The sequence below is a fragment of the Ailuropoda melanoleuca genome, chromosome 14 (assembly GCF_002007445.2).
Source record: "Ailuropoda melanoleuca isolate Jingjing chromosome 14, ASM200744v2, whole genome shotgun sequence".
Classification (NCBI taxonomy): domain Eukaryota; kingdom Metazoa; phylum Chordata; class Mammalia; order Carnivora; family Ursidae; genus Ailuropoda; species Ailuropoda melanoleuca.
Window position 1 is genome coordinate 81,714,026 of NC_048231.1, and position 24,822 is coordinate 81,738,847.

The 24,822-nt window shown below is 47.6% G+C and overlaps 1 long non-coding RNA gene across 5 annotated transcripts; it reads right to left on the reverse strand.

The window, feature by feature from the left end:
* Positions 1-5,851: 5,851 nt before the first annotated feature.
* On the reverse strand, positions 5,852-24,650 carry LOC105239485. Of its 5 annotated transcripts, none has more exons than XR_002143585.2 (5): positions 23,588-24,650; positions 22,823-23,003; positions 19,642-19,817; positions 16,525-16,624; positions 5,852-7,263 (listed from the first exon to the last, which is right to left on the reverse strand). It is a non-coding gene; the product is annotated as an uncharacterized LOC105239485 (long non-coding RNA). The 5 variants fall into 5 exon arrangements; XR_002143586.2 differs by lacking the exon at positions 5,852-7,263 and having other exon boundaries at positions 16,229-16,624; positions 23,588-23,678; positions 23,972-24,650; XR_004620380.1 differs by lacking the exon at positions 5,852-7,263 and having other exon boundaries at positions 16,229-16,624; positions 23,588-23,678; positions 23,874-24,650.
* Between the last annotated feature and the right edge of the window lie 172 nt (positions 24,651-24,822).

Genomic DNA, 24,822 nt, shown 5'->3' on the forward strand with positions numbered 1-24,822 from the left:
CGCCCCCCCGCCACCGCCACCGCCACCCCCTCCCCGGTCTGCAGAGGGGGGACCACTGGGGGGGGCGAGTTAAGGTGGGGAGCTGAGGAGCTCCTAGAATCGACTGAGACCTGGCAGGATCAGAGGAGAAATGGGAAGACCCGAAAGCACCGAGCGGGCTTCGCCGGCGGGTTTTGGAGCGGAACGAACCGGTCGGTGGCCCGATTTAGACCCAGCCCGCCGAGCTTCGCAGTGGCTGTCCCGCGCGCTCGCCCTAGCGCTTCATTCATTCGTTTTGTTTTAAAGGCCCTGGCGGCGGATCCCCTGGCCGCGCGGGAGGGAAGGGGGAGGAGAGCGCTGTCCCCGTTTAAAAGACATTTACACCGGACTGGACCGAGGCCCTGGGAAGTGTGCGCTGGAGGGAACAGCCGGGCCGCCGAGGGCGGGGAGGCGGCGCGAATGTGACCTCAGCGGCGGCCGCGCGCTCCCTCCCGCCCTCTCCCGCTCCGGGCTCGGGTTTCTAGGACTGCCTGGAGAAGTGTGTCTTGTGCACAGCTCTGGAATGCATTTGGCCGGCTGACGAGCTGCGAGGGGCAGCATCCTGGCGGGAGAAGGGGCGGGGGCGGGGGGGCTGCTCTCCGGCCTGCCGCCGGCAGGTTTCCTCCGGAGCCCGGAAGACCTCCGGCACCCCGCCTCCCGGCGCGGGAAGGTTACCTTTCCGAGCAGACCTGCCTAGGGCATGCATATGCATGCACGGCCTGTTTCTGTGTCCTCTCGGCCACGTAGCTTTCAAGGTGCTTAGGGTCATAGAATTTATCCCGACCCCAGGTTCGGGAGAAGCACGGACACAGCTGGCAGGTTACTGCAAGGAAATGGGTAAGGCCTCGGTAGGGCACAGGACCAAAATAATGCGTTTATTTCGTGAAAGCTGATGGTACTCGAAACGATTTATGTAGATATAAATATATATATACATACATACATACATAAATATACACACACACACACACACACACCCCACTGTTGATGAGGCCATTAGTTGGCATGGTGATCTAACCTCAAAATTACTCAGTGAAATAAACATTTTTAAAAAAATTTTTTTATTTATTTATTCGACAGAGATAGAGACAGCCAGCAAGAGAGGGAACACAAGCAGGGGGAGTGGGAGGAGAAGAAGAAGCAGGCTCATAGCGGAGGAGCCTGATGTGGCTCGATCCCAGAACGCCGGGATCACGCCCTGAGCCGAAGGCAGACGCTTAACCGCTGTGCCACCCAGGCGCCCCGAAATAAATGTTTTTTAAGTCATTTACAATTGTGCTATCAGGACAATAATGAAAATCACGGGGATGAGATGAACCACGAATCTTTATAAAAGGTGAAAGGTACTATTTTCATTATTCCATTTAAACTATCCATTCTTAGAAGGAAAAGGGACAGATGAATCTTAGCTTTACAGCCCCCTCCCCTCCAGCAACTTCAGAGGCCTATGACTCACAGTAGATGCTTAATAAGCATTTAGGAATCAACAGACGCAAAGGGGCATTTGGATCACTCCCCCCAAATCTAACAAAAGCACCTTTGGAGGTAAAAATGGGAGAGAAAATCAGCAACATTGATGACACCATCATCTCCAGGCAAGGGAGCCCTCTAGCCTACTGACAGTAAGACGGACACGGGGTGCCAAGCAGTGCAGAAATATGTGTAGGACAGGGCAGAAGCTGGCATTCTAAACATTTACTTTGTAAAGGCCACATAGCTGCAATTGTATAAGGTCATAATTTTATTGTAAATTAAAAATGTTTCCTATTGAAAATAGCATTGAGAGAGAGTGTGTGTGTGTGTGTGTGTGTGTGTGTGTGTGTGTGTGAAACTCTGTAAAGAAGCACCTTGCAAAGATGGCAGCCAAGAAAGCCCGGGAGGAAATGGTCAAAGGGGAGGTTTGGCTCTGGGTGATCCCATCATCCTAGGTGGGAAAGACAAAAGAGACAGAAATAAGATTTCTGGGAAATGTATAATATACTCACCTCAGAAAGGCTTATTAAGAATCCCAGACTGGAAGTCAGAAACCCTTATTCCAGGCTGGGGCTCTGCCCTCTGGGGAAATAACTTGCACCAGTGGGGATCCTCTCATTCAGACACTTGGCAGGGATTAAAAAGCTTTCTGGGCAAGCTTCCTGCCCTCTCGGGGTCCCATGGCCTCTCTCTGCTCTGGGCCTCCCTAGAAGATCTTTGCTTTTCAAGAGAGGCAAGGCAAGGCTGCAAAGTGACAAGAAGACATAAATAAACAGAAATCAAATGTCATAATTCTAATTAAGCATCTTGGCTAAATGGAGAATCTGAAGACTCTTTTAGGAATCCGGCCAGTGGTGCTAATACTCTGTGATGAGAGGCCAGAGCATGCACACGCGCACACACACGCACACACACAGACACACAGACACACGCACGCGGGGCAGGTAGGCTCAGTGGTGTTTCAAGAGCTGAATCTGACGTCACGGCTTGTCTGAGTTGAACATGCATATACTTGCAGAGCTATGTTCCCATATAGTGTAATTGTGGGTGTTTTAATTCAGGCGTCACCTCTATCTTACCCTCTGTACATGGCTTTCCTCCGTTTTACTACCCTAGGTAGATGGGTGGGATGCCGGGCAAGTAGATGCAAGGACAGGCGCTGCTCTCTGGCTCTCCATCCGGCATCCCCCGAATCAGTTAACATCCCAAGCCTTCCTGAGAGCCAGCCCCACCCCGCTGCATTCTTGTTCCTTTCCTTTCCAAGAAAGAAGCCGGGCCATGGAGGAACTCCTGGCCGGCTGGTGTGCCTAGAAAGGGAGTTCCTTTCCTTTCCACGGGTGCAAATGAGACTGACAAGTACCCCGTTTCAAACTATTCTGATCCTTTAAAAAAAAAAAAAAAAAAGTTTAGGAGTTCACCGAACTATTGTGAATGAGTTTGATTCTAATCACTTGCTGGCAGGGAATATGGAATAAAATATCTCATTTGCAGTTGTTTATTTCCTGTTGTGGCTTCTATTTTCATCTTTTAGTCACTTTGGTGATAGTAATCAAACCCTAATCATGGTGCAGCCACAAGTCACAGAGACCAAAATAACTCACAGCAGAGTTCTGACAAACAAGGATGGAGTCAGCTAAAGACCCGGCTACTTAATCACTGGCCACTGGCACCCGGGGGCCTGCGGGGGCTGCCACTTGACTGACCGCCCACTAAGCATCTAGAGGCGGGAGGAAGCCAGAGGCAAGCTGCTCCAAGGCCCCTGGGCTCCGAGCAGTCAGGGCCCCAGAGTGCACGAGGAAGGACAGCAGCCCAGGGTGGAGGATGTGGAGGAGAAGCAGGTGAACCTTCCACAACTATCAGGGGAGGGGAAAGAGGGAGCCAAAGAGAAGCCAGGCTTCCTCCTTTCGGGCCTTTTCTCATTTCTAGCGGTTTCGGGAAGAGAGGAGCAGAGAGGCCCCAAAGCTCATGCGGGTGGGTGTGTGCTGGTAGGGCTGAGGGCAGGGGTGAGGCAGGGATGAGGATTTTCTTCCCGCAGAAGCCAAAAGAAGAAACCACTGAAGAGGCCAAAAAAGTGTTGGAAAAATATCGACATTTCTTGCACAACCGTCCCCTGAAAAATGTGTGAGTGAGCTCTAAGCCTTCCTGAGCTGGCAGTGGGACAGATGGAAGCAATGGTTCATGCACAGAAGACCGCATGAGTGCGGCCGATGCGACAATCAGCGCTTCTTGGCTTATCTTAGGAGAACGAGAACGTAAGTGAATGAAAATGCATCTAATTCACAATCAAATAGAGAGGCTGTTCGCCCCGACTCATCAAATATTCTTGTAGTGCAGACACGCTGTCAGCTGATCCGTAACATGTGCCAGGATGAGAAGAACATTGTTATGGAGGAACGAGAGAAACATCCACAAAAAGTAAAGATCAAGGACCACAGGACCATCCCGATACGCAGTCACACACAGATCTGGTTTCCTCCAGGGAGGGGCACTGGATGGCCCACGAACTGAGCAAGGCGGGAAACCACAGCATAGAACTTTGTGTACCTTGAGGAGTCTTGCACCATGTGAATGGGTTACTTAAAAAAATACAGATTTCATGATTTTTTTTTTTTAAGAAATCCCTGCCTGCTTTTCTCATTTCCTGAAATTTGCCGTTCTGATGTCCTTGTAGAAAAAAGGACTAGTTGGCAAGGTCCCACGTGGAAGCGAGGCTGTAGACAGCTTCTCTCTCGGTGGGGCAGTTACTACAGGAAGGCCGACGACAGCAGAGGCCAATGTGTCATCCCAGACGGCATGGGTGGAGGCTGCCTCGTCATGACCCTGGCAAGAGTCAGTGAGGAAACACGCCAGTCCTAATCAAAAGTCATTCTAGATATCAGTCAGGTGCAAGTCCTAACCCGGGACGGACGGCCTCATAAATACTGAAGTCGCGACGACCAGAAGCACAGAAGGGAGGTGGCCCCATCTGAGAACACGAGAGCTTTGCTTTTCGGAACAGCGGTGTGTTCACGTCTCTCCATCCATTCAGCCAGCATTGATTCAAGTCGTGGTGTCAGGCACCAGGGGAGACCACGGAGGGATCTGAGGGTAGAACCAAAGAGCCGCAAGAAGTGCATGATCTAGAAGGGCTAGAAATAGGAAAGAGTCCACGCTCACCAAATGTGGCCAAAGCTCCCCCCCGCCCCAGTAAGAATGCAGGTGCTTGCTGGGGCTATGGAAAACCAAGCCATTTATTCTCTCTGGGAGGGAGGGGTGTCGCAAAGTTTCTCAAAGAACTACTTCAGACTCAATGGGCTCAGGTGACAAACCAGGCAGAAGTACTCAGGGTGCGAACGGTCACATTCAAAAGGATGACACGAGAGAAAGAAACAAATTATAGTTTTCCATCCACTTTGAGCCAACTCTTCAAAACCCACACCATGCCTGTCACTGCAAGTGTACGACTTTGTCTCAAACCAGCCCTGAGCCTCAGGAGGTCCGTGATGGAGGTGAGGCCCCTGCCACGGGTGTTGTGGGGATCATCGCCCTCCGAATACAGTTTTCTTCCTTTCTAGGAAGAAATGGCAGGCCCCACACCCGAACGTCTGCAGTTACAGAAAACCGTCTCAAATAACTGGAGAAATTTCCACGATCTCCCCTTCTCAGATCAACGGTTGGGCCTCACTGGTGTGGGACTGGTCCGTGTCAGGAAACGATGCCAGTTTCAACACAAGGGGAAGGGAACTTCCGCACTGAAGTAGGCCTCTGACAGCTCAGCAATGGGCGTTCTTAGATAATGCTCTCAAATGCCGACGACAAAAAATCGTTAGTCCCCACGGCAGGATAGACAGATATATGATTTGGATGATTCGCACAGGTAAAATATGATTTTAAAGACAGCAAAGCAGGGGCGCCTGGGTGGCTCAGTCAGTTCAGCGTCTGCCTCCAGCTCAGGTCATGATCCCGGGGTCCTGGGATCGAGTCCCACGTGGAGCTCCTTGCTCAGTGGGGAGTCCCGCTTCTCCTTCTCCCTCTGCCCCCCCCCCCGCTCGTGCCCGCTTGTGTGCTCGCTCTCTCAAATAAATACATAAAAATCTTTAAAATAAAGGCAGCAAAGCAGGAAAATAAAAGTTGGGCCTACCTCGGACGCACCCTGATGAGCTCTGGAGTTATTCCCCGCTGTCCAGACTTCAGGCTTGGGGGCGGCGGTGGTCTTCATTCGGGCCTCCATTTTTTTTTTTTTTGAAGATTTTATTTATTTATTCAACAGAGATAGAGACAGCCAGCGAGAGAGGAAACACAAGCAGGGGGAGTGGGAGAGGAAGAAGGAGGCTCACAGCAGAGGAGCCTGATGTGGGGCTCGATCCCACAACGCCGGGATCGAGCCCTGAGCCAAAGGCAGACGCTTAACCGCTGTGCCACCCAGGCGTTGGGCCTCCATTTTGACCTCAAATTTTCTAGCTGGCTGCTTCTTTCCAGCTTGTCTCTTCTCCTCTCAGGCAGAAGACCCTGAGGGCAAAGCGTCCCCTGATGAGACCAAAACTACCCCCTCAAGCTATAAGGACTGCTGGGAGCCATCAGACCCCGCCCAAGATTGACTCCAAGACCTTGATCGATTTGACCTTTACTGTCTTACCGCTGGTACCCACCCACCTTTGCCCCACCCGGTCCTTGCATAAACCTTTCAGCCCTTTGGAGATAGTCTTTGATATTCGTATGCCATCTTCCCGGGATTGGCCTCACGGAAGTAAATTCTTATTTCATCACCCCTCATTCCTCTGCCTTTGGATTTTGACAGCAGGGAGCGGCTGAACAGGATCTGTTTGGGACCCCCACAGCCATGTGCTCTTGCACCCCTGTGCCCTGACGATAAAGCCACACTGGAAACAAATTCCCCTCCCACCAAAAAAAACAAAAACAAAAACACAGATTCCCAGCTCCTGGTCGAATTGGATTGCCAAATTAACCTTAGCTGTTTTCTGATTCCCTCCCCCCCACCACCCCATTTTTATCTTTCCCATTCCAGAAGTCATTAGGCGATGAATTTGGTGCTCATTTCTGCCTCGTAAGTGCTGGGTCGGATCCAAGGAACCAGACATCTGGTAATGGTGAATCAGCCCCGGCCGCGTGCAGAAGGGGGGAATGATGTCTGCAGTAGACCAGAAGAGTCATGGTGACCACACATGCTGGTCCTGGCACGTTCTGGGACCCACCAAAGGAGCCCAGCCCCATGAGTGATGGTGAAGGCATTTCTACTGGCGAGGACCTCAAGGAGCAGCAGGGACCCTCAGCCCAGTTTTAGGATCAAGTATACTTTCCTGCCATGACTAGCTTCGAGGCCCTGGGAAAGCCTGTTTCCTCAGTCTGTCTGCTTTCCTCATACAACAAACAGGGAATTAACATCATCTTGTGTGTGCCAGACTTAGTGTGAGGCTCCCAGCACAAAGCCCTCACCCCGGGGTTGCTGGCGAGGGCGGACACCGCGCCAGCACAAGCACTATGTAAACGAAGTCGTATAGAGATGCTAATTATCCTGATTATCATGGATTCTGAGGGCGGGGGCCGCCCTGTAAGCTCGTTTTGCCTAACCTTCCTGGTAGGAAATGAAATGAACTTTTACTGGCGATGGCGATCAGTGTCCTAGGGATAGGGTAATGAAGAAGGAGGCCCTTTTTCTCTTGTCTGGGACTTCCTGTAGGTTTCCCTAGGACCAGTTGGGACAGTGTCAAAGAAGGAAGGCCAAGCATCAGAGTTTAGAAACAACCAACCCAATAAGGCTGGGAAGTCGTTTTCCTAGAATGAGAGAGGGAGAACACAATAAAAAACATTTCTCGTTCTTTTCTAGCATGACTATGAGTCAGAAATATTTTCCTATTTCCTAGAAATAACTTCGTTGGGAATTATGACGGGCAAGGAGGAGGAAGTAAGAAGAGGGCCACCTTCCCAGGGGAAGGAGATACCCAGCGGGGAGGGAGGGCGCCCTGCAGAGCTCAGTCCCGGTCCCCCACCAAACCCAGGCTTTCCAGGTAGGGAAATACGAACGGTGAGACAGCATTGCTTCAGTCTGGCTGTCGGTAAGGGAAGATCAGAAAGCGGCAGTAGCGTGAGGTGGGAGCTAGCAGGCAAAGATGCAGAAACAGTCAGCTGCCAAGGCTCACCTGTGCTTTGGACGGCAGCCCCACAGAGCCACCTGCTTATGTGACATCTCCCCTTGGATGTCTCAAAGATGAGCTCAAGGTTCTGTCCCAAACAAGGGGTCCTCTTCCCAGAACCTGTTTCTCCTCCAGAGCTCTGCCCTCAGAAAGCCGACCTGCTTCTGTCCAGTGGTGGGAATCCGTCTTTCTCCCTCATTTTATATCCAAACCAGCCTTCAACACCTGGTCAATTTCACCTTCAAAATGACCCCTCCACCTTCTGCTTTTCCCCAGGTCCTTGCGCTGCCACCTGCACCAACGCAGGCCACCAATGCTCTCTGGTGAGTGGTGCACACAGTGCTTTCTTCACTCCACTCTTCCCTAAGATCACTCAGCAGTCTTCCTACAACTCTTGGAACAAAGACAAAGTCCCTTCCTTGGCCTACAAGCCTTGGGTGACATGGTGCCCCTCCTTCCCCTCTCTGTCACTTCAGTGTCTTCCTTCCACCGCAAGGCCTCTGCACACGTTGTCTCTCAGCCTGAAATGTTTTTCCCTCCTCTCCTAAGGCTCTTCCGGGCTCCCAGTCTTAGAGATCATGTCACCCCGCCCATCACTATGCACCTTCAGAGCCCCAGGCATCTCCATTTTGTAGCACTTACAACACGTGAACTTCCAGATTTAATTCTAATTCCTTGGTTCATAACTGTCGTCCAGTCTCCAACTGTAAACTCTGTGAGGTCAGGGGCTATGTGTGACCATACCTCAAGCCCTGTGAGAGCACAGAATGGAGACAATTATTGTATCAGAGGAAGCACAAAGCACCCCAGCATTGGAGCCAGAAGTGCTGTGCTCAAGGACCAAGTCTGTCATCGTTGGCTGTGTCACCTAAGACCTCGATTTCCCCATAGATGAAATGGGGATAATAATACCAACATGGAATGGTCTTGAGATTCGATGAGTTAACGTATGTCCAAGAACACTGTGGAGATGGAGCTACAGAATCGAGAAACTCCCATCAGGCATTTCCAAGCCTAACATTGAATAGTGTCTGCTTCTATAGGCTGGTAGACCAGTAAGCCCTCCATTTGTGGAGTCACTGCTGGATGCATTTGTATAGTAAATGTGTTATTATTTCATGGCTATACATGCAAATATACAGCTCAGGTCCCTTCCTCTTTTTCTCCCTGAACTAACAAGAGCATATTAGGTACAATCTCATGATGAAGATGGTGAAGAAACTGACACCAAAATAACGTGAAATGGATCGTTTGTTTAAAATTGCACAAACACGGGGCGCCTGGGGGCTCAGTCATTAAGTGTCTGCCTTCGCCTCAGGGCGTGATCCCAGGGTCCTGGGATCGAGCCCCACATCGGGCTCCATGCTCTGCGCTGGGAACCTGCTTCTTCCTCTCCCACTCCCCCTGCTTGTGTTCCCTCTCTCGCTGGCTGTCTCTCTTTCTGTCAAATAAATAAAATCTTTTAAAAAAAAAATTGCACACACACTAAAATCTTACCTTTAAAAAAAAAAAAAAAAAGGAAAACTGCCAAAAGAGGCCTAGGAAAACAGATATAGGCTCACTTGTAAAAGCCCCAGAGCCCTAAACTGTTGGCAGGGTTCTGGCCCCGTGTTTGTGCAATTATGTTTCCAAAGGAGTCCCATGTCCCTTGCATGTGCTTTTGCATCTAACAGATCCTGATGGAAAGAGAGGGTGGTCTCAGGCAATGGGTGGGGTTAGAGATCCCCATCTCTGCTCCTGGCCCTCCTTAGGCTGAAGGGGAAGGCCTCCTCCTGGCACATCAGTCTTCTGCTGGTTCTCTGTCAAGCCAGAGAGACAACAGGCCCCTACTCTGTGAGTACTAAATCCCTCAGGATGCCAGAGGAGGGGGGACACACCCATTCCACCCCCCACCCACCTCCCACCACCCTGCCACGAATCACACTCACCCTTAACCCCAGCCAGCTGTCTCCCAATGTCCTCCACTGGCTTGAGAAATGCAGGAGTAGAAGGGCAGATTAAATCCCAGCCCAACTGGGAAAATTCAGGCCTCCAGAAGACACTCAACAAATGTGTGTTCTCCTCCTCCTTCTCTCCAGGTAATGGATAGGGACCGCCGGGGGTATTTTCACCTTCCCAGAGAATACGCTCCGCTCCGTTGCTCCAGAATTCCACCGTCCTCTCTGCCTCCACACAGCCTTCCAGCCCAACACTCAATCTCTCATGGAATATTCTTGACACTTGAAAGGATCTAGCCAGCACATGAGCCAATGTGGCTGCATTCTTTAATTAATATTTATTGAGTGTCCCTATTAGGTGCCTGGCAAGCACGGTATGTAGCTAAAATATCTATTTCCTTTCCTCTCCAAGAAAGTACATTCCTGGACAACCCAGGAACGTTGACAAGCCAAGTAAAAGAACAGCACACTTTGACAAGAGCAAAACTGAGTTGGAAGTCAGTGAGGGGACAGGAGCAGTACACAGGGGTCAGGAGATCGGAGCTGGAGTCCTTAGGTCCCAAACTGGCTATCGGACACCCAGCAGGTAGTGTCTCTTCTTGTTATCTGTATCTGCACAAGCGTGATTGATAACATCACCCTGTCTGCTTCCTAGGGATCTTGTAGAAACCTGGTGATATCATGTTAAGTGATGCCTTTTGAGAAGTTTAATACACTATACGAATTCCAGATGTTTTCCCCACGTAAAATCATTGGTGCCTTCTTGGTAGACACAAAAATTGACTCAGGTTTAAAAGAAAGGAACCCAGGGAGGTCAAAATCTGACAAATTCTAGTTTGAGCAACAGTTTAGCTTCTGCAGCTCTGATCCAAACTATGGAAGAGCTCCTTTATTCTCTGAAAAACACTACACATGTTTATCTTCAGTTATATGTGTGGATATGTGCATTACACCTCCCCCCACCCACATACATTTGGAGGAAGGGGAGTCCTTTGGGGTCCCTTTGCAAGAACTAGAAGCTGCATATCTGCAAATGCAGAAAACTTTAGGCAGGTACAATATGAATAAATTAGACCATGAATTAATATAATATAATATAATATAATATAATATAATATAATATGTGTGCAAACTTCAGAATTTTAATTTCATACAATCCTGGCAGACATGTAAATTGGTATGATCTTTCTGGACAGCAGGAAATAATTTGAATCAAGAGCCTTAAAGGGGACGCCTGGGTGGCTCAGTTGGTTAAGCATCTGAGTTAACTCAGGTCATGATCTCAGCGTCTTGGGATCCAGCCCCAAGTCAGGCTCCCTGCTCATCAGGGAGTCTGCCCCTCCCCCTGTTCATGCACGTGCGTGCACACTCTCTCTCTCTCTCTCAAATAAATAAATAAAATCTTAAAAAAAAAAAGCCTTACAAAGGTTCCTATCAGTAGGGGCATCTGGGTGGCTCAGTCAGTTGGGCATCCGACTCTAGGTTTTGGCTCTGCTTGTGATCTGGCGGGGGGGGTGGTGGTGGTGGTGGTAGGATTGTCCCACGTCGGGCTCCGCACTCAGCGGGGAGTCTGCTTGAGCTTCTCTCCCTCTCCCTCCCCCTCTGCCCCCTCCCCCCTCAAATAAATAAATAAAATCTTTTAAAAAATGTTCCTAACAATAAACAAAATGTGGTCTATACACACAATGGGATATTATCCAGCCATAAAAGGGAGGAGCTTTCTGACACGTGCTACAACATGGATGAATCTTGAACACGCTATGCCATGTGAAATAAGCCAGTCACAAGCCTACAAATAACTCTGCGACTTCACTTAATCGGAGGCACTTAGAGGAGTCAAATTCATAGAAACAGAAAGCATAACAGAAGTACCAGGGGCTGGGAAGAGAAGCATATGGGGAGTTAGTGTTTAATGGGTACAGAGTTTCAGTTTTGCAAAACGAGAAAAGTTCTGGAGGTGGAGTGTGGCAATGGTTGCAGAACAGTGTGAATGTACTTTAATGCCACTGAACCACATGCTGAAAAATGGTCAAGATGGTAAATTTTATGTTATATATGTTTCACCACAATTTTTTTTATTATTTTATTTTAAAGATTTTATCTATTTGACACAGAGAAAGAGAGAGAGAATGAGCAGGGGGCAGGAAGAGGGAGAAGCAGGCTCCCTGTTGAGCAGGGGACTCGATCCCAGGACCCCGGGATCATGACCTGAGCCGAAGGCAGACGCTTAACCGACCGAGCCACCTGGGCCCCCTATTTTACCACAATTTTAAAAAGTTTTCCTAATTTATGACCCAGTAATCTATCTAGCAATGTATCCCAAAAACGTAATCAGAAAAGATGGCAAAGATGTTTGTATAAGACTGTTGACTTCAGTCTTATTTTTGAAAAACTAGAAACAACCTAAGAGCAAAATAATAGTAGAATCAGTAAACAGATTATAGAACATCTGTTGGGAGGGGCGCCTGGGTGGCTCAGTCGTTAAGCATCTGCCTTTTGCTCAGGGTGTGATCCTGAGTCCCAGGATCGAATCCCATATCGGGTTCCCCTGCTGAGAGCCTGTTTCTTCCTCTCTCACTCCCCCTGCTTGTGTTCCCTCTCTTGCTGGATGTCTCTCTCTGTCAAATAAATAAATAAAATCTTTAAAAAAAAAAAGAAAGAAAAAGAACATCTGTTGGGAAACACCATGCAGCCATTAACAAGCTTGCTTCCGAAGAATATCTCACTACACGGCCAAATATTCGTAGAAAGAAGATTCAAAACCACCTACCTGGGGTGATCTTAATTTTGGAATATGCGTACTGATATATTTTGCAAGGAAAAAAGATCATAAAAAAACAAACCAATGGTTATCTCTGGGTGGTAGGGATTATAGATGCATTTTTATGTGCTTCTTTATATGTTTCCTAATGTTCTGTGATGAGTCTGTATTAATTACTTTCGCATGGGGAAAATGATAAATTAATATGAAAAAGACTTTAGAGCCTACAGGAGTGTCTCTGGATCCCTGCTGGGTCTGGGTTTGCTGAGGAAGTGGTTGGCACAGGCAAAGGGTACGATTCCAGTAAGCTCTCCTGCCGATGAATCAGACCGGGACGTACATTGCCTGTCTACGAAGCGCCCAGGGCACCGTGTGGATATTTGTAATAAATATTTGTGATTAGATAACTGTGACTCCACATATTTTGTGCTGCTTTGGGGCATCTGCAGTAGTGTTGCTGAAACTTTGGGGATATTTATATCAGCAATCGCCTAAAGATTATTTGTCAGAAGTAGGAAAGAAACATAAGGTCGGATGTGTATTTCATGCTTGAAGAGGATGTGGTTGACAAGTATGATTCATATGGGTTTAGCTAAAATGTCCAAAACAGTCTTCGTTACATGTTAAATAGAGGTATTGGAAGTTGACCAACTGAAACTATAAAATATATTTGAAGAAAAGCTTCCATTTTCAATGGCAACCAAAAAGATAAAATACTTAGGGAAACCATTCCAAAAATATGCATGATCTATATGAAGAAAATTTTCAAACACTAAAGACTTGACTAAATGAAAAGGCATCCCCTCTTCTTGGATAGGAAGACTCAGTGGTACAAAGCTGTGAATCCTTCTCAAATTAATGTATAATTTAACTTGATCCCAATGGAAACGCCAGGAGGATTTAGGCAAGGGATGTGCAGGGGAACTGACCACGCTGATAGACTAAGCTTAGAGTTTAAATGAGAGGCAAACGCCAGGTAAAAATTGAAAAAGCAGGGGCGCCTGGGTGGCTCAGTTGGTTAAGTGTCTGACTCTTGGTTTTGGCTCAGGTCATGATCTCAGGGGTGTGAGATCCTGTCAGGCTCCGCACTTAGCAGGGAGTCTGCTTGAATTTCTCTCCCTCTGCCCCTCCCCTGCTCACGCACATACACACATACTCTCTCTCTCTCTCAAATGAATAAATAAATCTTTAAAAAAAGAAATTGAAAAAGCAGAGTGAGGGACAGGGACGAGTCCAACCAAATGTTAAAAAACTTTATAAAGCTGAGTAATATTCCATTGTGTATATATACACCACATCTTCTTTATCCATTTATCTGTTGATGGACATCCGGGCTCTTTCCATATTTTGGCTATTTTTTTTTAAAGATTTTATTTATTTATTTGACAGAGAGAGAGAGACAGCCAACGAGAGAGGGAACACAAGCAGTGGGAGTGGGAGAAGGAGAAGCAGGCTCCCAGCAGAGGAGCCCGATGCGGGGCTAGATCCCAGGACCCTGGGATCAGGCCCTGGGCCAAAGGCAGATGCTTAACGACTGAGCCACCCAGGCGCCCCTCCATATTTTGGCTATTGTGGACTTTGCTGCTATAAACATTGGGGTGCATGTGCCCCCTCAAATCATTATTTTTGCATTCTTTGGATAAATACCTGGTAGTGAATGGCTGCCATTTGTAACCATGTGAATGGAGCTAGAGGGTATTAAGCTAAGCAAATTAAGACAGAGAAAGACAAATACCATATGATTTCACTCATATGTGGAATTTAAGAAACAAGAAGATGAACATAGGGGAAGGGAAGGAAAATTAAAATAAGATAAAAACAGAGAGGGAGACAAACCATAAGAGACTCTTAACTATAGGAACCAATGGAGGGGTGGGGGGAAAGAGGAAATTGGGGAATGGGCGTTTAGGAGGGCACTTGATGTAATAAGCACTGGCTGTTATATGCAACTGATGAATCATTAAATCCTACCCCTGAAACTAATAATACACTACACGTTAAAAAAACTTGAATTTAAATAAAAAATGTTTAAAAACATTATAAAGCTTTATAATTAAAATAATGTTTTACTGACACTGGCATGGAGAGATCCATGCAACAGAATTGAGAGGCCAGAAATTGGTTTAAATATATGTGGTTTTGGTCAATTATTTCTCAATAAAACTTTTGAAAAAAATATATAGTTTTTTCAAAGAACCCACTTATGGCTTTGATAATTTTCTATGTTATATGTCTATTTTCTATTTTGTTAATTTTCACCCTTTTTTTTTAGTTGTTTTCTTCCTTTTTTCTTTGTGCTTAATATGCTTTTTTCCCCCTTACTAATAGAAAAAGACACTTTGGATCACTGATTTTTTGCCTTTCTTCTTCTTCTTCTTTTTTTTTTCCCCAAAGATTTTATTTATTTGACAGAGAGAGAGAGAGAGAGAGAGAGAGAGCATGAACAAGCAGGGGGAACAGCAGACAGAGGGAGAGGGAGAAGCAGGCTTCCCCACTGAGCAGACAGCCAGACGTGGGACTCAAACCCAGGACCCCGGGATCATGACCTGAGCAAAGGCAGACACTTAATCGACTGCGCACCCAGGCGCCCCTTTCACCTTTCTTCTTTTGTAATATTTTTTTTGTTTTTGTTTTTAATTTTAAGTTTTTATTTAAATTCCAGTTAGTTAACCTTCAGTTTTAATGTTAATGTCGGGTATGCAATTTAATGATCCAATGCTTACATACCCTTCTTTTGTAACATATGTATAAAACTGTGCAGGTCTTTCAGTATGACTTCAGCTGCAAGTTTTGACAGTTTATGTTTTCATTGTCATTTCGTTAAAAATATTTCTACTTTCCATTTGGCCACAGGTTATTTTATTTAATTAAAACATTTTTTCAGGTTTATTTATTTATTTATTTATTTTTTTAATTACTCTCTGCACCCACCATGGGGCTGGGACTTTAAGATCAAGAGTCACATACTCCTTCGACAGGGCCAGCTAGGTGCCCCCCCCCACTGCTCCCCACCACAGGTTACTTTAGAAGTATATTGCTTGGTTTCCAAACATGTGGAGGATTTTCTAGCTACCTCTTTGCCTCTTAGTTGCACAGTGGTCAGAGAACATACTCCATAGGATTCCAAGTATATATGGAATTTAGTTTTGTATGGAGATGGTACCTCAAACCAGTGGAAAGAAAATGGATATGCAATAAATAGCATTGGGACAACTCAGTGAAGACATGGGGGGAAAGAGCACTGGTTATCTAGTTCATTCCATACAACAAAGGCAATTTCAGATGGAGCAAAGATTTAAATAGAAAAACTAAAGCCATAACTATATGAGAAGAACATAAGAGGGAATTCTTCTAAAATTTCAGAGTGAGAAGTTTTTCTAAACTCAGAAGCCTTAAAAGATTGGCAAAGGTAGCCTACGTAAAATACGCAAATCTCTGCTGGCCTGACGTACCATGAACTCACTCTTACAGGTGAGGTGAGAGGGCCAGTCCTGGGGAAAGTAGGTGCAGAACTCAGCTCTGTCAGAATTTAGGACTCATCAAGTTTCATGGCCATGAGAGGAAGCAGGGGAAGAATTCAAAATCCTGGGACATGAGGAGAGCCAAGCACGTCGCCATGTTAGAAAAGCCTATGGAGGGGCGCCTGGCTGGTTCAGTCGGAAGAGCATGTGACTCTTGATCTCCTGGTCATGAGCTGGAACCCCACACTGAGTGTAGAGATTACTTAAAAAAAAAAAAATCTTAAAAAGAAAAGAAAAAGAGAAAAGAAAGAAAAGAAAAGAAAAGAAAAGAAAAGAAAAGAAGAAAAGAAAAAAGAAAAGAAAAGAAAAGAAAAGAAAAGAAAAGAAAAGAAAAGAAAAGAAAAGAAAAGAAAAGCATATAGGGATCATCGTAACTTTGTCCCCAACTTGCTGGGAGATCTGGAACACGTGCTTTCGTCTTCACGGCACAGCCGTGTCAATGAATGCAATCAATTGTCCAGGCCCCTGACTGGATGTGTGGTCATCGGTAGTGGAAGCCGTCCAGACTGAGCATATTGGGGTAGCTGGGGGACTGGGTTCCAGCCAGATCTACGTGCTACCACTCAACCAGCCCCCGACCACAGACACATCCCTAAATCCCAGTGCATCCCAGTTCCTCAGCTATCAAACAGGGGTGTCATGAGAGGCAGGGGTTAGAAACACCAACTCCGAAGTCACACTACCTGGATTCCAGTCTTGGCTCTGCCCCTTACTAGTGATGCGCCTCGCAGTCACATCTGTAAACTGGGTTGACAAGACTGGCACCTTCCTCGTAGGATTGTTCTGAGAATGAAGGAGATTAATAATTTGATTAATATATGTCAAGCACTTTAACAAGTACCTGACACCTACTCCATGATCTGTGAGTGTTAGCTGTAGGGGAACTCTCATCTATCTTGTTATTATTATTTAAATGGAACTGTATTTGAAAAACTCCAGCTCTGATGCTGAGAGAGAGATGACTTCATTTGTAAGCAAAGATGAAACTTCAGATCCTGACATAAGAGATGCTGGAAAGTCTTTTCCCTTGGGAATTATGAACTCAGAATCGGGAAGAACTTTAGAAATGATCGATAAGAGAGATCATCCAGCCTGTATGAGGACTTTCAGGGACTGAGAATTCCCTGCTTTCAAGGAAAACTGTTCTTCCCTTGGCGGACTTTCTAGTTAAAAGGCTGACCCCAGAGGGAGCTGAAGTTTGCCTGCCTATGACTTCCACCCATTCACCCACCTCCTGCTTTCAGCAGCCACGCGGCCAATACGATGCGCTTCCGCGGGCCAGCTCTTGCAGATGCTCTCTGCATCCTCCCCTCCTCGCCTGTGAACTGAACATGCCCTGTTCTGTCAGGCGATTGTCCCAGATCCCTCCCCATCATGGTCACCCTGCTCTGGGGATCCTCCGTTGGTCAGCACTCCTGCTGAAAGCTGGAATGGTACCCAGATCACAGGAGTTTGGGTCTGGAATATCCTAGGCATGAGTGTTGAACGAATGACTGAATAAAGTAGTCCAAACAGTAACATAATATACCAGAACTATCAACTCCCTTTTATTAACCCAGCCTCAGATTATATTAGCATTTTCAAGAGAAGCTTCCAGAACTCACTGGCTTGGGGATGCAGGCATGCCTCCCCAGCCTCTCCCTCCCTGGAGAGATAAGGCTTGTAGGACCCACTGACTGCTGCCCACCCCTCTGGGAGAAGGCCAAAGAAGGCAGCACAACACCAAAACAAACAAAAAAAAGTGAATCGGAAACAAGCACCCTCATCACGCAAAGAAAGAAGTCTGGCAGGGACCAACTCAAAAAGCCTGTCTCTCCGGATGGACTCAGGGTCATTGGGGCACTCATCAGTGCTGCCCAACAAATATTTCCGGTTCCATTCACAGGCACAGACTGAAACACACTTCCTTGCCCCCTTTTGAAGCAGGTGTAGCCATGTGACTTGAGAGTGCAGAGTCAGCCTGCGGTCAACGTGTTCCCATTTTCCTGCCCTTGGCATCATGCACACACGGAGACGAAACCCTCTCAGCGGGGACCTCACAGAGCAGAGCCCCCCTTCCCCCCCCCACCGTGCCCTGACCCTACGCCCCAGCCAGTCCACCATGGACAGTGGAATACAGGTGAAAAATAAATCTTTGTTGCTTTACCACTGGGGATGAAGAAAACCCAAGAGGATGTCTACTTCTACCTGTGAAACTAGCCTAACCCCGGGCAGTGTGGGGAACAGAAAATGAAACCCCATGTACACAGGGCTGAGGCGGCCCAGAGGGAGAAGGTCTAGAGCCTGCCATTCCCAGCAGTGAGCCTGCGAAAGTCTCGTGCCTGCCTCAGGCCGCAGTTTTCCTACCACTAAAAGAAGGGGATTTAGCTCAGTGACCTTCCGCTAAGGTTCTGAAGTCCATTAGATCACATAAAAAGACATTTTTAAAAAGATTTTATTTTTTAGGGACGCCTGGGGGGCTCAGCCGTTAAGCGTCTGCCTTCGGCTCAGGGCGTGATCCCAGCGTTATGGGATCGAGCCCCACATCAGGCTCTTCCTCTATGAGCCTGCTTCTTCCTCTCCCACTCCCCCTGCTTGTGTTCCCTCTCCCTGGCTGTCTCTATCTCTGTCGAATAAATAAATAAAATCTTTAAAAAAAAAAAAAGACATTTTTTAAAAGATTTATTTTTAGGGACGGCTGGGGGGCTCAGCGGTTAAGCGTCTGCCTTCGGCTCAGGTCATGATCCCAGGGTCCTGGGATCGAGCCCCACATCGGGCTCCCTGCTCAGCGGGAAGCCTGCTTCTCCCTCTCCCACTCCCCTTGCTTTTGTTCCCTCTCTCGCTGTCTCTCTCTGTCAAATAAATAAATAAAATCTTTTAAAAATAAATAAATAAATATTTTATTTTTAACTAAACTGTACAACCAACGTGGGGCTCAAACTCACAACCCCGAGATCAAGAGTTCCACACTCTACCGACTGAGCCAGCCAGGTGCCCCAAAAAGGCAATCTTAATGCAGGATGTTCTCATTGGGGAAAACTGAGTAAAGGGTCTACAGGACCTCTGCACTGTGTTTCTTACAACTGCAGGTGAACCTATATTGCTCTTAAAAAAAATCAAAAGTTAAGGGGCCCCTGGCTGGTTCAGTTGGTAGAGAATGTACTTTGGGGTCCCTGGCTGGCTCAGTCAGAAGAGCATGTGATTCTTGATCTCAGGGTTGGGGGTTCAAGCCCCACTTCAGGCATAGAATTTACTTAAAAAAATAAATAAATAAAAATACTTAAAAAAAAAAAAAGATAACCCAACCTTAAAGCTGAACTCAGTTCTCAAAGGACAGCTTTGTGAGTTTGGTGGTATAATTCTGCAACAGAGAAACCCCTCTAAAATCCTCCATGGGATGTCCTGGGTGTAGGGCAAGTTGGCCCTGTCCCGCGTTCCTCCACCCTGCCCATGACTCTACTCCACCCATCTCCAGGCCTCCGGAGAAGTCTCTGGAGACCCATTCAACTCCCAACAATGGGAAAGCAAGAATTCCCATTCTCCTGCTTAACTTAGCCACAAAAACTAAATATTAAAAAATACAACAATGTAATGCCATAATAGGAGTTCCTTCACAATGTGAAAACTTTCAGATAGCTGCATTTTTGAGCGCTGGAATGACAAGTAAATTCTGGTCGTCATGCTTTTCACTTTTCTAGATTTTCTTCAATAAAAGAAGTTATGGGAACAAAAACCCTTTATTTAAGGAAACAATACAACTCCTGGTCACAGTGGCAGCCTAGTGAGCACCGACCGTTAGAGGACGTGACAGAGATAAGTACCTTTAGGGAGCGTTAGCCTGGTGACCCTGGGCAAATCGCTTTATCCCTGCGCGGCTCAGCGTCCCCTTCGCTGGAGCTCACGTCAGTCTTCTGATGGCCCTTTGAGGTCAGAGTTCGAGACACAGCTGCAGGCAGACTCCGTCCTTCCAGCTCCAGAGCAGCCTGTAACAGTCACCCTATAAACAGAGCTGGAGTCACCAACATTTCCCCCACCCCTGATTTTCCAGGCATGAAACTTCCAGGGATCTCAGCACACGGTAGAATCTGAGAAATCTGAAAGACTAAGACTAGTCCGACTCATGCCAGGTGAGATCTGCAGACACAGCACAGTAGTCGGAGATCCTCTTTAACAGTGGGTAAACTGAGGCACAGACGAATAAAAGTCTGGTGTAAGGTCACCTGGGTTGGTGCTGCTGCTGCCCTTCCTCGAGGTTCCCTCCCGGAAGATGTGCCTGTGCCCAGACCTGTCGCTTGGTTACCACACCACAGAGCCGTCCGGTAGAAAACCCCTGTTAGCAGGGATGGGCATGGCTGTTAGACCACTCTAGATTTTGCCTCCTGGGGGAAAGAGAGAGGTCTGGTGGTCTTTCCCAGCTCTGAAGTCTGATGTTTGGAAATAAGGTGATCGTATCATTTGTAAACGTTTTATTGACATATAACTTACAGAAAAGTGCATGGGTCCTAAGCATACCTCTTTTTTTTTTTTTTTAAGATTTTATTTATTTATTTGACAGAGATAGAGACAGCCAGCGAGAGAGGGAACACAAGCAGGGGGAGTGGGAGAGGAAGAAGCAGGCTCATAGCGGAGGAGCCTGACGTGGGGCTCGATCCCAGAACGCCGGGATCACGACCTGAGCTGAAGGCAGACGCTTAACCACTGTGCCACCCAGGCGCCCCCTAAGCATACCTCTTGGTGAATTTTCACAAACCGAATCCATCCATCTCATTGGCTCCCAAGTCAAAACCCAGAACATCGCCAGTACCTTGAAGCTCCCTCATTCATTTCCTGCCAGCTACCCCCAACGCCGACAACCACTATTCTCACTCCTCACACCTGAGATTGCTTTTGCCTGCTGTTGAATTTTATATAAATGCGATCACTACTTTACTTAATTTTTTAGGATTTTAAGTAATCTCTACACATTATGTGGGGCTTGAACCCACAACCCCAAGATCAAGAGTGCCAAGCTCCACCAACTGAGCCAGCCAGGTGCCCCTAATGTACTTTCTTTTTAAGCAACTAAAAATTTAAGTTTACCTGTAGAGGAATTTCAAGACGGCGTTGTTTTTGGTTTGGGCAACATGCAGCAAACTGCTTTAAAACCGCCCTACATAGACATGAAATGATTTAAAAACCAAATAATTGGGCTCAGTTGTTAAGCGTCTGCCTTTGGCTCAGGTCATGATCCCAGGGTCCTGGGATCAAGCCCCACATCGGGCTCCCTGCTCAGCAGGAAGCCTGCTTCTCCCTCTCCCACTCCCCCTGCTTGTGTTCCCTCTATTGCTGGCTGTCTCTGTTAAATCAATCAATCAATCAATCAATCAATCAATCTAAAAAAAAAAAAAGAAATAAAAAACCAAATTATTTTACTCTGCCTGATCAACTCACCAACAGAGTCCCATCAGTCTCTCTCAGGATCTCTGGGCTCCATTGTTAGCCCATTCCCTTCTCCTTCAGACACATAAGTCCTGTCATATTAAAACCCTAGCCAGAACAGTTTTTTTTTCCTTTTTCTTTTACAACAGTTTTATTTATTTATTCTTATTTTTTTAAAAAGATTTATTTATTTGAGAGAGAGAGAGAGAGTGAGAGAGGGCAAGCACGAGCAGAAGGGGCAGAGGGACAGGGAGAGAGAATCTCAAGCAGACTCCATGCTGGGTATAGAGCTGAACGTGGGGCTCGATCTCATGACCCTCATATCAGGATCTGAGCTGAAACCAAGAGTCACATGCTTAACCAACTGAACCACCCAAGTACCCCAGAACAGTTTCAGATTTAGTGAAAAGTTGCAAAGAGAGTGACAGTTCCCTTATATCCCGTACTCACTTTCCTCTATTAACATCTCAACGTTAGGATGAACTCAACTCAGAAACCCCACCGGTGAACTACTATTAACTCAACTCCATACTTCATTCTGACTCCACCACGTTTCCCTAACATCCTTCCCTCTTCCAGGAGCCACCTAGGATACCCGCTCATATTTCCTCCTCGTGTCTCCTTAGGCTCCTCTGGCTTTGATAGCTTCTCAGATTTTCCTTGTTTTTGATGACCTTGACAGTTTTGAGAAGTCCTGGTCAGGAATTTTACAGGCTGTCCCTCCCTTGGGTTTGTCTGATGTTTTTCTCATGGTTAGACTAGGGTTTGGGGGGAGAGGGGAAGTGCTGTTCTCAACACATCAGATCAGGGATGCATGTTAGTAACAGACCTTACCCCTAGTGATGCTGACCTTGGTCGCCTGGCTGGGGTGGTGTTCGCCAGGTATCTCCACTGCAAGGTTACTCTCTCCTACCACCCTTTCTGTACCTCACCCTTTGGAGCAAGTCACTGAGTGCAGCCCTCACTCAAGGGAAGTGGGGATTAAGCTCCACTTCCTTGAGGGGACAATATCTACATAAATTGTTTGGAATTTTCTATATGAGAGATCTGACCCTTCTCCCCCATTTATTTATTTATTTATTTATTTATTTATTTATTTATTTATGCGTCCATCATTTTTTGTAGCAGTTTGAATTCCTTCATGGATGTTTATTTTATACTTTGAATTAAAATCCAATGTGACATTATTTATTTATTTACGCTCACACTGTGCCAGCCTTGGCTATCAGGAGCTATTTCAGGTTGGTTCCTTTAACAGATCTCCACCCTTTTGATCTTGGAGCACTTCCTTACTTACTTTCTGGCACTGCAAGCTGCTCTAGGCTCATCTTGAGTATTTCCTGCCCTAGGCCTAGAATCAGCCCATTTGCTCAAAGAGTAGATTGGCTCCTCCTCGCTGAGCAAGGAGCCTGATGTGGGATTTGATCCCAGGACCCCGGGATCATGACCTGAGCCAAAGGCAGATGCTCAGCCGCCTGAGCCACCCAGGGACCCCTGTAAACAACTTTAAATCTAGTTTGGTGTTTTGTGGGGGTTTCCCCCCATTTTGGTTTGTTGCTATGATTTAAGTAGCTATGTGCTCACCTGTGTGCCTACTGTCTCTTCTTCCAAATGGTTTTCAGTTTGCTTGAAGCCACCCTCCTCGTTCGCTGTACTTAGACTGTGGTGTAGACCCGCCCCAAGTGAGTCAGGCCGCAGAGCTGGGAGAGTCAATTAGAGAGGTCCTCCTCTGGCAAGGCCTCCGACCTGCCAGCCTGGAAAACTGCTATATAAAGATAGATAAGTAGCCAGCTAGACACACACACACACACACACACACACACACACACACACGGGAGAAGGCACCAGAGGGAGGGCGACAGAGGCATTAGCTCTGAGAGCTAGTGTTCAAAGGGGAAAAACAGGGAGGCACTTGGGCAATCCAGCACTGCAGGTCTGAGCTGGCCTGGGGTTTTAGCATAGGAGGAGTGAGCTCCTCAGAAGGAGACCAATTAAAACCTTTTAAAGTAATTGTTCCCCTGCCTTCTTTCAAAGGGGAGCCCTAATCACCTTCTCTTCATTCTTCCCACCATTCCACCATTTAAAATTAAACCCTTTGCTTCTCTCCCACTGCCACATCTGGGGCCCATCACAGAAATGCTACTCCACGTGTTTGTTTGCTGGGGGGGGGGGGGGGTGGGGGGGGGGGNGAGGGGACCCCGACATTGCTTTGCTTCACACACAATCATAATGGGCTCTGTCCCACTGGCACCCCCCAACCCCACACCTGCAGAGCAGAGGGGAGGAGGCAAGGGGCCCGGCAGGTCGCCAGAGCACTGACCAGGCAGTAAAACCTCATGGCTGTCTCACCTGGGTATCCACATTACTCAGCCTCTCGGAGCCTCGGTGGTACGGTGGGCAGGGCCTCCCTGGGTCAGGGCCATAAAGCTGTTACGGCTCCCTGAAATGTGACACATCAAGTTGACATCACCTGTCCACCTTCATTCTTCTCTCCCTCTATCAAAAGTCCCTCCCCGTCAGGCCCTTCGTGCCCCTCCTGACAGGTCCTTTTGCAGGAGGACGGTACAAAGGTCTGAAGGTTCTGAAGTGATGGGATGTTTCCCCACAGTGATAGGATAATATATAATTAATGGACCTGCACAGATCTGAAGGTGACCTTGACCTTGACTGAGCCATAAACATCACAGGAGTTAGGCACAGAGTACACCCCTGAGAACAGCAAACTGCTTTCACCTCTTTCATTTTCACTCTCACTCCACGCTGCCTCTCCATGGTATCAGAACATTCTAAGGAAGGAAAACCCAGTCTCTTAATGGTTCAGACAGCTCTCTGGTCTCTCCTTTCGGGGTGGAGGGGGAGTCCACTCTCCTAACACTGGCCCACTGGCCGGGAGGGGCAGCGATGTGCCTCAGTCGCTCAGCCAGTTGGTGGCAGGGCTGTGACGGGAACCTAGGCCTCCAGACGCCTCTCGCGTCTAGGCGCTTCCCATAATGGAAGGCTTCGCTCCATTAAAAGTTATTTTAGGGATTCCACAAGCCCACCACCATCCCCCCAAAGTGGAAAATTTATGTAAACGAGTCAAAATAAAGCAACAGTTTCTTAATAAGTATGTTTGGAGTTTCACTCTGGACTCAGGAGAGGGGATGGGGACTTAAAGGTTCCAGTGTTCTTCTCTATACAGCGAGACTATTTTTAACAATTTAAGGACATATTCAGGTCCACCTCAAGTTCAGCAGCGCACACCCCCAGACTACCCCCTCAGGTTAGGCAGGGCGCTGGTTCCGCCCGGTCCTCTCCGACGCGTCCCCTCCGGGTGACCCCGGCCCCGCCAACATCGCCGCCTCCAACCGCATGGCACAGGGTGCCAGGCGTGGCCGCGGCGTCTGCCCCAGTCCCCTCCGTAACTGCATCCTTCCCCCTCTCCCCCCACCCCGCCCCCCGCCCCGTCCCACTGGGCGGTGAGGGGCCAGGCGTCGGGGGAGGGGCCGAGGGACTGGGCCCTGCGGTACCGCCGCCGCCCGGGCTGGCGAGGGGGCGGGCTAGGAGCCCGGGAGGAGAGGGGAGCATTATTCCACGCGGGGTGC